Source organism: Phodopus roborovskii, unplaced genomic scaffold (genome assembly GCF_943737965.1).
Source record: "Phodopus roborovskii unplaced genomic scaffold, PHOROB, whole genome shotgun sequence".
NCBI classification, from domain to species: Eukaryota; Metazoa; Chordata; class Mammalia; order Rodentia; family Cricetidae; genus Phodopus; species Phodopus roborovskii.
The window spans coordinates 11,030,295-11,046,717 of NW_026126540.1; the positions used below are offsets into that span (position 1 = coordinate 11,030,295).

General features: G+C 36.8%; 1 protein-coding gene across 1 annotated transcript in view; it reads left to right on the plus strand.

The window, feature by feature from the left end:
* Positions 1-16,423, plus strand: part of Fstl5 (follistatin like 5) — a 530,620-nt gene that overhangs the window by 265,995 nt on the left and 248,202 nt on the right. The gene's annotated exons all lie outside the window — the stretch shown is intronic.

The following is a 16,423-nucleotide window of genomic DNA, read 5'->3' on the forward strand; positions in this document are numbered from 1 at the left end:
CAGTTAAATGAAAACAAACATTTATACAAAATATTTGGGAATTTGGGCATTGTTCTTTCCAAACTACTTCCTGCTGGTAAGGGGCGCTGTCATGGGGGATTCAAAGAAGATTCAGAAATTCTGGCTGTAGTCTGTAAGGCAGCTTTGTCCAGCTGTTTTGAATGTAGGATCACCTGGTACTCTGTTTCAGGCAGTCTGGCTTGATCAAATCACATTAGTCTGGAAGGAATCCACATCTTTTCATTTTCTGTGGAAACAAAAATAGAAATCCTTTTCCCCAGTAACTTGCCCTGGAATTTAAATTTTGGAGTCAAAGCATTTTTTTTTAATTTATTTTATTATTTTACATGTCGATCCCAGTTCCCTCTCCTCCCTCCTTTGTCCCTTCCCTCCCTCCCTCCTTCCTTCTTCCTTCCCTCCCTCCTCCTTCCTTCCCATTTACCCTCTCTGCCCTCTCACATGCACTCTAACCACCCTCCCCTCCCATCCCCCCACCACAATTCCATAGGTAGGGGAATGCCATCCACTTGGGGTCATGTAGATCTGACAGGTCATGTGAAGTAGGGACTAGCGCTTCTCTCCTGTCTCTAGATTATGGAAGTTATCCCTCCATGGGGGATATGTTTGCAATGTCCTTTTGTGCACCATGGATACATCCTGGCTCCACTGTCTGAGGTCCCTTAGACTGCTCAGTTTTCTGGCTGAGACCCATATTCAAGGAGGCCTGAGTCAGTCCTATGCTGGCTTCCCAGCTATCAGTCTAGTGGCCCGTTAGCTCCTTCTTCTTCAGGTAAGCTGTCTCTATGTGTTTCAGCTGCCTGGTGTTCTCCTCTCCATTTGCATCTGGGTTCTAGTTCGACTCAGTGTTTATGTATGGGTTTTTGCTCCTGTTTCCAACAGGCATTAGTTGAGGGATCCATGGAGAAGTTAGTTGTCGATCTCACTCTCCAGAAAGGGCATTTATGATAGCCTTTCCACAGAAGCTCAAATTGTTAGTTGGGAGCAGTCTTGTAGTTCTCTAAACCATTCTTTGTGTTCAATTTTATCTTCCAACCAAAATTGGCTCCCTCTTTTATGATTTCTCTCTGTCTCTCTCTTTCTCTCTCTCCCTCTTTCCTGTCTTTTATTCCTAACCAGGTTCAATCTTCCTGGTCGCACATGTTTTCCTTTCTTCCCCCTAGTTTTCTCCTATTTCTCTCTCCATTCGCTGCCCCCCCCAGAGCTCTGGGGGAATTGCCCCTTCCCAGTTCTGTGAGGGACTTTATATGAATCTCTTAGAATACACTTTGTATCCTAGTTCTTCTGGTGGTGTGAATTGTAGGCTGGTGATGCTTTGCTCTAGGTCTAAAATCCATATATGAGCGAGTACATACCATTTTCCCCTTTTTGTGACTAGGTTACCTCATTCAGGATGGTTTCTTCAAGTGCCATCCACTTGCCTGCGAATTTCAAGATACCATTATTTTTTTCTGCAGAGTAGTATTCCATTGTGTAGATGTGCCACATCTTCATTAACTATTCTTCAATTGAGGGGCATCTAGGTTGCTTCCAGGTTCTTGCTATTACAAATAGTGCTGCTATGAACATAGTTGAACAGATGTCTTTGTTGCATGGATGTGAATCCTTTGGGTATATGCCTAAGAGGGGGATTGCCTGGTCCTGTGGTAAACTAATTCCCATTTTCCTGAGGAACCGCCATACTGAACTCCAAAATGGCTGTATGAGTTTGCACTCCCACCAGCAGTGGAGGAGTGTTCCCCTTTCTCCACATCCTCTCCAACATAAGTCATCACTGGTGTTTCTAATTTTAGCCATTCTGGCAGGGGTAAGATGGTATCTCAAAGTTGTTTTGATATGCTTTTCCCTGATATCTAAGGATGTGGACCATTTTCTTAAGTGTCTTTCAGCCTTTTTGATTTCCTCTATTGAGAATTCTTTCTTCAGTTCTGTACCCCATTTTTTAATAGGGTTATTTGGTGTTTTGTTGACTAGTTTCTTGAGTTCTTTGTATATTTTGGAGATCAGCTCTTTGTCGGATTGGTGAAAATCTTTTCCCTGCCTATGGGCTACAGTTTGGTCTTGTCCACTGTGTCCTTTGCCTTACAGAAGGTTCTAAGTTTGAAGAGGTCCCATTTATTAATTGTTTCTCTCAGTGTCTGTGCCCCTGGAGTTATGTTCAGGAAGTGGTCTCCTATACCAATTTGTTCAAGGGTACCTCCTACTTCCTCTGCTAATAGGTTCAATGTGGCTGGATTGATGTTGAGGTCTTTGATCCATTTGGACTTGAGTTTTGTGCATGGTGACAGACATGGGTCTATCTGCAGTCTTCTACACACCCTCATGCAATTGTGCCAGCACCATTTGTTGAAGATGCTGCCATCGCCTCATTTTATAATTTTAGCTGTTTGTTGAAAATCAGGTGTTCATAGGTGTGTGGGATAATATCAGGATTTTTCAATTTGATTCCATTGGTCTACCTGTCTATTTTTATGCCAATACCAGGCATAGTTTTCAGAACTATAGCTCTGTAGTAGAGCTTAAAGTCAGGAATGGTGAAGCCTCCTGAAGTTCTTTTATTGTATAGGGTTGTTTTGGCTATCCTGGGTTGATTATTATCCTTTCAAGGTCGGTGAAGAATTGTGGTGGGATTTTAATGGGGATTGCATTGAATCTGTCGATTGCTTTTGGCAAGATTGCCATTTTTACTATGTTTATCCTACCTATCCAAGAGCATGGGAGATCTTTCCATTTTCTGGAAACCAACTGCCAACATCAAACTGAATCGAGAGAAACTTAAGCCAATTCCTCTTAAATCAGGAACAAGACAAGGCTGTCCTCTCTCTCCATATCTCTTCAATATCGTACTAGAAATTCTAGCTAATGCTATAAGACAACAAAAGGAGATCAAGGGGATCCAAATTGGAAAGGAAGAAGTCAAATTGTTTCTATTTGCAGATGATATGATAGTTTACATAAAAGACCCAATAAACTCTACCAGGGAACTCCTACAGCTGATAAACACCTTCAGCAAACTAGCAGGATACAAGACAAACTCAAAAAAATCAGTAGCCCTACTTTTTTCAGACGACAAAGAGACAGAGAAAGAAATCAGAGAAACATCACCCTTTACAATAGCCACAAGCAACATAAAGTATCTTGGAGTAACGCTTACCAAACAAGTAAAAGACCTATACAATAAGAACTTTGTGACTCTAAAGAAAGAAATTAAAGAAGAAACCATTTTATTCCTTTTTTTTTAAAAAAAATAAATACACAACAGTTGTTTAGGTCAACCATGTGGTTTCACTTTAAGTGCATGTATAATTGTATTATATATATTGAATCACCTTGGAGAAGCTTTCCTGTAGATAAAAGTGGCATTCTTTTCAAAACTAAGAAGTCCTATTGCTTTGTTGTGAACTTTAGCTCTAGAATATAGCATCAAAGGAATTATAGATGTGTGGAATTCTTTTAGAATTTCAAGGCAAATAGATTCTTTTTAACTCATTTATGAAAATGTGAAATAGAGAATACTATTAAGTGCCGGAATACAGGGACATTTCTTACAGAAAGGCATATTGTACGCTTTTAAGTTACTGAAAAAAAATTACAACCACTATATTGATAGAGATTATTTCCAGAAAGATTGAAAACACTGACTAAGGAGACATCTGGTATCACATTTAAACCTTTTGCTGGTGCTGCTTTCTATATATATATGCAGTTTATAAATTCTGTAGGTAGAGAAAAAAGGAATGATACACTAACATAAACATTTTTCTGTCAAATATGTTATTAAGATATTATTGTTCAGTTTCAGTATAGAGTGACAATACTGAATATTTGTTGGCAATGATGTTTCGAACACTACTGCCTATTATTTAAACATAAGGAGCAAGTGTAGGAATATTTCGTTATACTTTGCAGTAGCATGTCAAATGTCTAAAGGTGCAGATGAAAGACCAGTACATTGGAAAACATTTCATGAGAAATATAGCTTTTACATGAAATGTGTCTGTATACGCATACTGAATACATTCATAAAATAAACTTAATGTCTGAACAAAATTCTTCCTACAAAGATATTCTAGTAATAATGGAATTATAGGAAGGGTATTTGGTTTTTATCTAAATAATTACAATAAAATTAATTTTGTCAAGCATAGTATATATTATCGATGCATGCACTATACACTACAATTACTAGTTCACGTCTTCAGTGTTTCAACCTAACTTAATCTGATGTGTTTTTTTTGAGCCATATTTTCATAAATAAGAGAAAAAATAGTTTAAGGCATCAAAAAGGTAATTAATTTATTCTTGACTCAGTAGTGTACATACCTTCATAAAAGACTGGTGAGAAATTATTTAATTATGACAAATTTATGAATTTTTCTTAGCATAATAGTTACAAAACTTTTGGGTAGTAACATGAACTGCTCTATAATATAATGTTTTACAAAGCAAATCTTATGACTGGTTTATTTAAATGTGTATGTTGTAGCAAAACTTGTTGAAAGGGTTATTAACTTAGGTTTTGGTTTCTGAATGAGATTACATATATATTTTTCATATTTTTATGATTCCCTAAAATACAAGCAATAATATAGAGCTCATACTAGTTTATATACAACTGATATATATACTTCAAATTTCAAATTGCAAGGATTGAGGTAGTGTGCTATAGCACAAACTCATGATTACATTTCAGCACTACTAGTTTATGTATTATGAACAATGAAGATGGAAGGGGTGTGGAAACAAACTGTTGCTAAAGAGAGGGAAATAATTGTTACTCTTATTTGATTGAAGAAAAATACTGAATATATAACTGAGGTAACATGTCTAACTCATATGTACAAATAATAAAAATATAAAATATCTCAAAATATTTATGTATTTGTGGAGAGTAAAGCATTAACTACTACAATTTGAGGATTATACACTGTATAAAGTTATTAACTTACTATATCCTACAAGGCAATGCAATTTAACATATTAAAAGTAATGCTAAGATTTTGATGCTGAGCTGAGCTTATTTTTCATGTTTTTTATTTTTTATGATAATATTTTTATTTAAATTTCAAACAAGCTTGTCTTCATGTCAATCCCAGTTCACTCAACCTCCCCTCCTTCCCTGCCTCTCCCTAACACCCATCCCATCCCCTTTCTGCTATCCAGGGACGGTGAGGCCTTTAGTTGGAGATCTTCAAAGTAGGTCATATCATTTGGAGCAGGGCCTAGGGTGTCTAGGCTAAGAGTATACCTCTATGTGGAATGGGCTCCAAAAGTCCATTCTTATACTAGAGATAAATATTGAACTCTCTATGGGGGCCTACCAGAGGCAGCATAGACTGTCCAGTTCTCCTAACCAACACCAAAGTTCAAGAGGTCTGGGTCAGTTCTTTGCTGATTTCCCAGCTATCAGACTGGGATGCATAAGCTCCCATTTGTTCAGGTCAGCTGTTTCTGTGGGATTCTCCAGCCTGGTATTGACCCCTGCTCATCATACTTCCCTCTCTGTAACTATATTCCAGGATTTCAGTTAGTATTTAGCTGAGGGTACCTGCTTCTGCTTTTATCAGCTACAAGATGAAGGCTTTAGGATGGCATATAAGGTAGTCGTCCATCTCATTATCATGAAAGGGCATTATAATTGCCTCTCCAGTTTTAGATTTTAGTTGGGTTCATTCTTGTAGATCTCTGGGTACTTGTCTAGAGCCAGATTTCTACTTAAGTGTATAATGGCTTCCTCTAGTATGGTATCTCTTTTCTTGTTCTCCTTTATACTTCCCCGTCTCAACCTTCTTGTTCCCTCATGCTCACCTCTCCCCTCTTCTTTCTCCTAACTCCCTCTCCACTCCCTCCATGCTCCCAATTTGCTCAGGAGATCTTGTTCCTTTCCCCTTCTCTGGAATACCATGTATGTCTCCTTTATGGTACTCCTTGTTTCCTAGCTTTTCTGGCAGTATGAATTGTGGGCTGGTAATCCTTTGCTCTATGTCTAAAATCCATATATGAGTGAACACATACCATGTTTGTCTTTCTGTGACTGGGTTACCTCACTTAGGATGGTTTCTTCTAGTTCCATCCATTTTCCTGAAAATTTCAAGAGTCCTTGTTTTGTTTCTGTTTTTGTTAGTTTTTGGTTTTTGTTTTCCACTGAGTAGTATTCCTTTGTGTAAATGTACCACATTTTCTACATCCATTCTTCAGTTGAGGGACAACTAGGTTGCCTCCAAGTACTGAATATTACAAATAATGTTGCTATGAACATAGTAGAACAGATATCCTGTCTATAAATGTGTATCTTTTGTGTATATGTCTAAGAGTAGAATGCTGGATCTTGTGATTCCCATTTTCCTGAGGAACTGTCATACTGATTTCCAAAGTGGCTGTATGAGTTTGCACTCCCACCAGCAGTGGAGGAGTGTTTCCCTTTCTCCTCATCTTCTCCAGCATAAACTGTCACTGATGTTTTTGACATCTGACAGGAGTAAGATGGATTCTCAGAGTTGTTTTGATTTGCATTTCCCTTATGGCTAAGGATATTGAGTACTTTCTTATTTGTCTTTCAGCCATTTTAAATTCCCCTATTGAGAATTCTTTATTTAGTTCCATACCCCACTCTTTAATTGTATTATTTGTTTGTTGCTAACTAGCTTGAGTTCTTTTTATTTTGGAAAGCATTCCTCGGTCAGATGTGGGATTGGTGAATATCTTTTCCCATTCTGTGGGCTGCCATTTTTTCTTGCTCACTGTGTCTTTTGACTTACAGAAGATTTTCAGTTTCAGGATGTCCCATTTAATAATCGTTGATAATATCCAGAATTGTCCACCTTGGGAAAAATACCCAGCTGGCACCCTCTCAAGAAACACCAGGAAAAGTTGTGGAGAATACTGAAGCATAGTTAAGTGTCATAGTCTCATACAACTTAGAAGTTCCTTGTCTTGGTGAAGAAAATGCCACGCATACAAGTTTTCAACATATACAAATTTTAGCACAGTCCTCAGTCCAAGGAGTTTCTGAGAAATTGCTATCAAGTCCATGGGTCTAGAAAAACCAACCAACAATGATTTTTCATAAATAATATAAAAACCAGAACACATACTCAAGGGAAGCACATCCCAGAATATTATAATGCAATTGGTGAGAAGTAATTTTAGTTAGATGAATTTTTATTACTGACAAGATATATGGCAGTGCATAAATTAGGAGTGATTGATCAATTCACAGATTATCCTTTTTATTTCACTTTCACTGAGTCAGAAAGTGGCTTTCTTTCTCAATATTTTTACAATATCAAGAACCAAGATCATAAGAATTAAATATGAATGTTTCAATTTAAATAAAAGAGTAACGGATAGATCTGATCATGTCTGCTTTTAATGCCACAAGAGATATAATAATAGAGGGAATCATTATAGATTTTTAAAGAAATCTGGCACTAGAAAAATGTCCAGAGATCTACAAAGATGACCCCAACTAACAATCAAAGCAATAGTGGAGAGGGCACTTAAATGCCCTTCCCTGATAATGAGTTTGATGACTGCCTTATATCCTACCCTAGAACCTTCATCTAGTAACTGATTGAAGCAGAACCAGACACCCACAGCTAAACATGGAGCCAAAATTCCTGGAATCCCATTGCAAAGATGGAGAAAAAACCTACAGAAATGGCTGATCTGAACAGTGAGGAGCTCATTGACTGCAGTCTTTTAGCCGAGAAACCAGCATAAGACTGACCTGAACCTCCTGAATGTTGGTGTTAGTTAGGAGGACTGGGCAGTGTATGCGGCCTCTGGTAACGGTTCAGTATTTGTCCCCAGAATAGGAATGGACTTTGGGAGCCCATTCCACATAAAGAGATACTCTCTCATCCTAGACACGTCGGGGAGGCCCTGGGAGCTGCTCCAAATGATATGACAGACTTAGAAGACTTCCCATGGAAATCTGTTCTCTGGGAAGAAGAAAAGGGATGGGATGGGCGTTAGTGGGGGGGGGGGTAACAGGAACTGGAATTGATATGTAGAAGAAGCTTGTTTCAATTTTAAATAAAAAATATTTAAAAAGAAGAAATTTCACAGGTAGACACAATTTCTTAATGAGAGACTAGTCAGGTGGAGGATGTCTAGAATAGGAGAGTAGAGAAATCGGCAGAGGCAGAATATCAAAACAGACTTTCTAAAAATCTTCTGAAAATATCAAACTAGAGGGCAAGGTGGAAGACACCATTTGAAATCGATAGAACCTGAAATTTGAAATAAGAAATCATATTTCATATCAATATTGTTCCTCTTGTGTCCTTTGTAGTAATAGTTGCTCTTTTAAAAATTGCATTATTTTTCTAAGCAAGAAAACCTTTGGAGTGCATGTGTGAACCATTCGTTTCCTGCATATTCTAAAGAACTTAGAGAGACAGGAGCCAAATCACATGGAAAGTTCTTAGACTCAATGGTGAGAGTGGTGATTACCAGTTAGGGAACATTCACAAATGCTAACACTTTGAATTATGATTACAAGTAAACATGTTCAATTCTATTTTTGTAGGTCAACTGTGTCTTAGAAGAATGAATCCTCCAATGTGTCTGTTCTTGAGGCTGCTACATGGTTTCACATAGCTCTGTCTGGGCTTAGCTTATAGGATTTAATGTAGTACAGTGACTCCCATTTTAGAATAAACTTAAAATTGTACATGGTTTTGTTTGTTCATATACAAATCATATTTAACAGATAATTCATTAGGTCCATTACAGATAGTAACTGAGGAATCTTAATAGACTGTTTTTATTTACATATAATAGGAATTTAAAACAACAAGGAACCATACTGTAATGCATAAATCACAAAATTAACAAAAAGTGAAGACACAATAGAAAGTATTGAGCATTTCGAAGAAAAAGAAATATTATCACCATCATCCAACTTTGGAGTACAGTAATGTTAGGCTAGTGAGAAATGGAGAGTAAGATGGAGAACAGGAATATTCTAAAGTGCATTGGGTTTACCCTTGCTTTCCCTCCCTCAGAGACAATAATCATAGTGACTTTAAAACCCCACATGAGCTTTACTTGTCTGGAAATTTTCTAAGTATAACCATGTTCGATGCATGGTTATATGTGCAGCTTCACTAATGAACATTACGTTTTTCAAGTTTCTTTAGCCACTTTTGCAATCACTTTTACTTCTGCTTCTATCCCTGATTCTCAGTAGAAAGTTTTAGGACCAAAGTTATCAGTGACTATTTTGCTAGCTAATACATTAGGAGACAATGTAGATACTCTTTGCTCAGATTTAGCCTTGGAAAATGTTGGTCAATTTTTTTTTTATTAAAATGTTTCTTTAATCACTACCTTTCTTTGTGTTTTTCATTTTTAAATCATTCTGATAATGAATTGTGGCCTCTCCTTCCTGTGCTGAATCTTATACTCCTGAATTTTCCTCTTCACTTGACATGATATACCATGATGTTTAAAGAGTTTTAATGAGGAATTGTCAAGATCAGGTGGTCATGTGGACATTTCTTTGGGGGATTTTTTGATAATTAGTTGATGTTGGAGGATATCCCACTCTAAGTAGCATCATTTCCTAGGCAGAAGTTCCTAAACTGTATGGGAGTAGAAAAACTGCTGCTAGAGGCTGTTTCCAAACACTGGCCTTCCATGCCAACATCTGCCCCTGGCCTTGGCAAACTAGAAGCCTGAGGACAATGAGGAATTGTTTGTGACACTAAATGAGCTGACTCTAAAGGCCACCCTTTCTTCGAAGATGACGCCTTTCTGCTTTTTTGATATTTAAATATCACTTCAAAAATCAGATGAGTGAAGCCCTGTGTGTGCATGTGTGTGTGTGTGTGTGTGTGTGTGTGTGTGTGTGTGTGTGTGTGTATGCATGCACACATGTATATGCTGGTGGTAAAAGGCAGCACAGAGACTGCTTCTGCTCTTGACTGTTGCGTTGAGGCTTTAAGTTCCTTTCTTAGTCAAGGACTAAGTATAGTAAAGGACTAAGACAGGGGTTCTAAATGAAGTAAACCATTTCATACTCTATTTTAGATAAGGTATTAGTCGCAGCAATAGAAATGAGGTAAAGCAAATTCTAAACTCTGAAGGAATGGTAACTGCAGATATACCCATAAAGTGTTCATTAGTAGTAATGTATTTATAATTGGGCATTAATTCTAATATGGATGTCTTTATAAAACAGACACTGCAGCCCCTCTCTATCTTTGAGGACACATTAAACCTGCAGATATTCACGGGCATTCCAGCAATACTGCAAATGAGAAACACTGAAAACACTGGGAGCTTTTTCAACATTTTTTCAGCTTTAATACTAATATAAGAAAGGAATCTTGTTCTGTGTAATGTGTTGTGGAAGTTCCTTAAAGAAGGACCCCTCAATACCATTCCATCATCATTTCTCCTTTACTCACACAATGAGGAATATAAAATATGTAGTTTATACCTAAGTACTCCAGACATGTTTTTGTACTCTTGGGTCCCTCACTAGGGTATACATTGTTTTTAATTTAGATGCTCCACTTTGAATATGCCTGGATGTCCAAGTTTAATCCCATTGCTTTCCAAACTTGATTTTTATTTGAGGATCCCCACTTCAACAGTGAACATCATCATTACCAAGATAAAAATTGGACATTACTCTTGAATCTCCCCTCTCTCTGACTATATGTATGTATGCATATAAAACTAGTTGTACATATGATTTATTTTCCAGAAATGACCTTTTCTAGTACTTCTACAGTTGCTACTTTGTCCTGACCTCATCACATTTACTATTTAATGCGATTTTTACATTCCATTTACTAATTGCTACGACTTTTCTAAAATAAAGGTCTTGCTAAATTAGGGCTTTAGCATAGAAAAGATTAATATGATATTCATCTTTTCTTCTATAGTTGCTTAAAGGTACTGATAAAGTAACAAAGTGATAAAGTAATATTTTAACATAATGATTTTTATTTCTTAGAAAAATATTTTCTTTTACTTATATTATCATTGTAAAATCTATATTCTATTAAAAAGTATTTCATGTAAAGAACAATAATATTTTTATATAATAATGCATACTTATATACTTTTAAGTAGCTAGTATATTATATTAACTACAAATATTTAATCTATCATAAGAGTTATTAAACCATCACTGTAAATATCTTCATAGTGGATATGGTCTATACAAATATTTTGACACTAGAAGAAACATAATATTCTCTTGAATTTTTTACATTATGATTATTTTGAACTAATAAATACTAATTAATTGTGACTTAAGATGCTGAACATTCTAAAATACTGACACAATTTAGGATGTTTGTATTGATCTAAAGAAGGCATATGTAAAATGGGACCTCTTGAAATCTCTCCAAATTGATAGGGCCAGTTCTATGGCTCAGAGAGTAAAGGTATCTGTCACGAGAAGATGAAAGGCAAGCAACATGAGTTTGTACCCTGGAATATATATACATATAGAAAGTGAGAACCAGCTACATATAGTTGACCTCTGATCTCCCAATGTGCTGTGCACCTGAGCATCCTCCCTGCAACACATATACATCAACTACAAAACATACACACATACAAATAATAATAATACATTAAACAAATTAAAATAAATTAAAAGAATTACCAACTAGAATTGCCTTGAACATGTTTTCTAAAATTAAATACTGAAAGATTATATAACACCCTGTATTATTAAAATTTACATTTCCATACAGACTTAAATCACACCTGTAGAATTTTTATCAAATTCACATTTACCACACTAATTTTATTGAATTTTACCGGGGAAGCATAGCATTGCTTTGCTGACTACAACTCATCTCTGATTTTCAAAGAAAACTTTGAACATATGGTGTACATATTTGGCTGGAAGTATTCAAGACAACAGAATGCCATGGGAAGGGTGCACCTGACAAGGGGCTTAGTATTTACTCCAGACATGAAAACTGTCAGGGCTTTGCTGAATCTTTATTGAATTTCACTGAACAGCTTTCCAAGTCTGGTGATCAAACAAAGCCAACAGAGAAAGCCTGATACTAACACTGAATATTGCACTTCAAGCTCTCTGGAGAAAAAAATAAGAGCAATTGACCATGTGGAGCTTTGGGACATTATTAAAATGATGTATCCTACCTACAGTGAAATAACTCAAGAAACAATGATTGCAATGAGCACAATAACATTTACAGTGGTGTAATGATACTTAATGATGCGCAATTTTTATTATTAACATTCTTTGCTATCAAACTGCTCTTCACCTATGTAATTTTGTACTGTGTCAGGAAGACTGATTAACTGAACTCCAGGAATCTGTCTGTACTTGTGCATAATTCTTCATATATCTGGCCTTAGTTTATGGCTCTGCATATTCACAAAGAACTCTGTAATTTACTCAGATTATGTTTATAATTATATAAAGGAAAATACACCAGGTGTGAAAAAAAGACACATATATAACAACCACCAATATTTTAAATGTTTGAAGTTATACATTCCAGATGTGGGGTTATAATTTTAAATTGTATTGACTATCACATCCCTCCAGATAAAAGTCATTTGTGTAGGTTTTTTTTCCCAGACAGATTCCCCATTATTGATACATACACATTTTATTTGTGATACCTAAAAATTTTTAAATTGATAATCTTTTTAAATGCATAACATTATACATACCTTGCCACTAAGCTTCCAAAACTCCAACATGGAGAGACACATATTTTAAATTCACATTTTTATATCAAGCCTGTTAGTGCATGCAGTCCATAAAAGTGAATTTCTTTCATTTGAGGGTTTATAAATTTATTTCTTTTGAAAATGAGGGTGAATAGCTGAGACCATAATACCATGCAAAGGCTACTCTTCATGAGACCGCAAAAGAACTAAAATAAAGTCCAAATTTACATCATTATTTAGAAAACTATGCCATTAAGTATATGAATATCATTTTAAAATTGATTTGGATAGTTTACATTTATATAACAACAAAACCTTCATTCCATGATGGATAATTACCAACTATATTTTCTTGTGTTTATTTTATTTTTAAATATATACTTCGTTCATTTATCTTTTGTATTTACATGTATGTAATGTGCACACAGTGCTAGCAGAGAATGGAGGCACCTGTGTGGAGGTTCATGGAGATAGCCAAGGTTGACATCTGCACCTCCCTCAATTATTCTCTACTTTATTCATTGACTTGGGGCCTCTTTTCTTCCTCCCTCTTTTTATTTACATTTAAACCAATCTTATTTTACATGTCAATCCAATTTCCTTCTCCCTCCCATCCTCTCCTTCCCCTCCAACCCTTGTCCCATCCCCTTTCTGCTTCCCAGGAAGGGTGAGATCTTCCATCAGGCATCTTCAAAGTCTGTCATGTTGTTATGAACAGGGCCTAGGCCCTCCCCCATATATCTAGGCTGAAAGGGTATCCCTCTACGTGGAATGGGCTCCCAAATTCCATTCATAATCTAGGCCCCATAGACTGCCCACCTACGTTCAGGGGGAACTAGGTCATCCCTATGCTGTATTCCCAGCTCTCAGACTATGGTCCATGAGCCCCCCTTGTTCAAGTCACATGTTTCTGTGAGTTTTTCCAGCCTAGTCTTGACCCCTTTGCTCATCACTCCACCCTGTGTGCAACCTGGATTCCAGGAGTTTGGCTGTGTTTAGCTGTAGGTGTCCGTGTCTGTTTCCATCAGCTACTGGATGAAGTCTTTAGGACTGCATATAAGGAAGTCATTAATCTCAGTATCAGGGAAGGGCATTTAAGGTATTATCTACACTATTGCTTAGATTGTTAGCTGGGTTCATCCTTGTAGGTCTCTGAATATTTTCCTAGTGCCAGATTTCTCTTTAAACCTGTATTGGCTCTCTCTATTATGGTATCTCTTTTCTTGTGCTCCTTTATTCTTCCCCTGACTCAATGTTCCTGCTCTCCCATGTCCTCCTCTCCCCTCCTCATCTCCCCTTTTCTTTCTCCTAACTCCCACTCCCCTCTCCCCATGCTCCCAATTTGCTCTGGTGATCTTGTCCTTTTCTCCTTCTTCATGGGACCATGTATATCTGGACTGCTCACAGGGGACTCTTTCTTGAGTACAAACTTTACCAGTGAGAATAGTCAAGCTAGGCAGTTTTGCTTTTACCTAGGATACTTATCTCCTAATTCTGCATGCTAGAACTATGGGCAGATATCCATATTCTCCATTTACATGGGCTCTGGGCATCTGTCTGTCCTGGACTTCTAAAGTTTCTACAGTTGTTGATCTAGCCTTGTGTTATTCTTTTCTTGTTTGTGTAGTTATTATTGTTTGTTTTGAGGTAGAGTCATGATGCACAGTTCAGAATATCTTAGTTTTGATCTTCCCACCTTTAAAATTTGAATTTGGGGTGCAAAATGTGAGCCAGCAGGCTGGGATTCTAAGTGCCTCTCTTACTTAACATATCCTATGTTTCAAATATTGCATGTGTCAACACTTCATTATCTTTAATATTGACCTAAGGGCAGAATCATTACAATAACCATTAAGCTGGTTGTATTTCTACAAATGATTTCCCTTGCATTACATCCATGTTACAGTCTACAAGTAAATAGAATCTCCCTACTTTTCTTCTCAAAGGTTAGATAGTTCCTCATATAAAGTTGCTTTGTGGCCGTATAATGATGTTTTATCATATTTGAATTTCACTGACTATTGATTGTGAATATTAAAATGTCACTTATGAAAACAAAATATTTCCATATTATTACCAAATCATATTCCAAGGCATGGGGAAATTTTTGCCATCTGTAAGAAAAATAAGTAGCATAGTGTAGGCAATTTTCTTATCAGCTGACACATTCAGATATCATTGCATACAATCTGCATGAACTGTTAAAGTTCACACTAATCTTTGTTTCTTTTCTCACTTTATCTCCACTAACAAAACATAGATATTTCCTCTGAGCACTCTTCTCGATATTTTATATCACTCAGTTATTTCCAGATAATATTAAGGAGTAGTTCACCCTTTTATTTAGTTCACGTTCTCTCCTAGTGAAGCAGCAGTAAGGGTTGGAACATTAGAAAAATTAGCTACTAAAATAAAACTTCATATGAAACAAACTCATGTTGAATTGGTTTTCTTAAATACTCTCACATCTCAGGCATCTATCTTCATGATTATGCCATTTTTCTATTCTCTGACCTTTGATCTCCCCCAAAGTTTAAAGATACTTAACTTAAAAAGTACTCCATTCCTACAATTTTTGTAAACACCCTCCCCACCAAAGCACATGTGACGACCTTTAGTTATTATTTTAAGTTACTTATTATAACCTTCTACCATGTGTGGTCTTATAAAAAATTGATGCTAAGATTATTATAGTAATTTATATGTACATATATTGACCCAATAAACCATCACTTTTTGCCTTTTTTTTCTGCCTTCTAGAGGTCCAAAAGAATACCTAATATACAGTGAGGATCGTTATAAAACAAAGTTCATATAGGCTTGATATTATACTTAGCAATGATCTTTAACCTCTATATGTTTCAACTTCTTCATATAAACTTACAAGGATTATTTCTGCCATTTCCACATTTTTGCAAGGCATATTAACATTTTAATTATTTTTTAATTTTACATACTAAATCCAGTTTCCCCTCTCTCCTCTCTTTTTGTTTCTCCAACTTCCAATCTATCCCCTCCCCATCTCTCCTCCTCTGTTTTCATTTGTAAAGGGTCAGTCCTCCCATAGGAGTCAACAAGGCATGACACATGAAGTTCAGACAGGGCCAAGCTGCCACCCCTTCATCAAGGCTGGATGAAGGAACCCAACACAGCACTGGGAAGAAGTTCCCAAAAGTCAGCTCTAAAGCAAGCGACAGGTTCTGATCCCATTGCTGGGAGCCTTACAAATGAACCAAGCTACACAATTGTCACATGCAGTGAGCCTAGGTGGTGCTATGCAGGCTCCTTAACTGTTGCTCCAGAGTTCATGAACTCACCCAGACTCAAGTCAGCTGACTCCATGTGTTCTCCCTTCATAACCTTGACTCCCCCTGACCCATGTACTCCCTTCTCCATTTCTTCAGGAAGACTCCCAGAGCTCATCTTAGTGCTTAGCTGTGGATCTCTGACACTGCTTCCATCAGTTACTGGATAAAGGCTTCCTGATGATAATTAGGATGGTCACCAACCTGATTACAGTAGATGGGTATTGCAGGCACCCTATCCACTATTCCTAGGAATCTTAGCTGAGATCATCCCTGTTGACTTCTGGGAGTTTCCCTGACACTAAGTTTCTGCCTTATCCAGAAATGTGACTCCACCATCAAGATGTCCCTTTTATTTCTTTCCACGTCTGCCCTGCCCCAAACCTGCTCCTTCAAGTTCTCATCTGCCATATATTCCC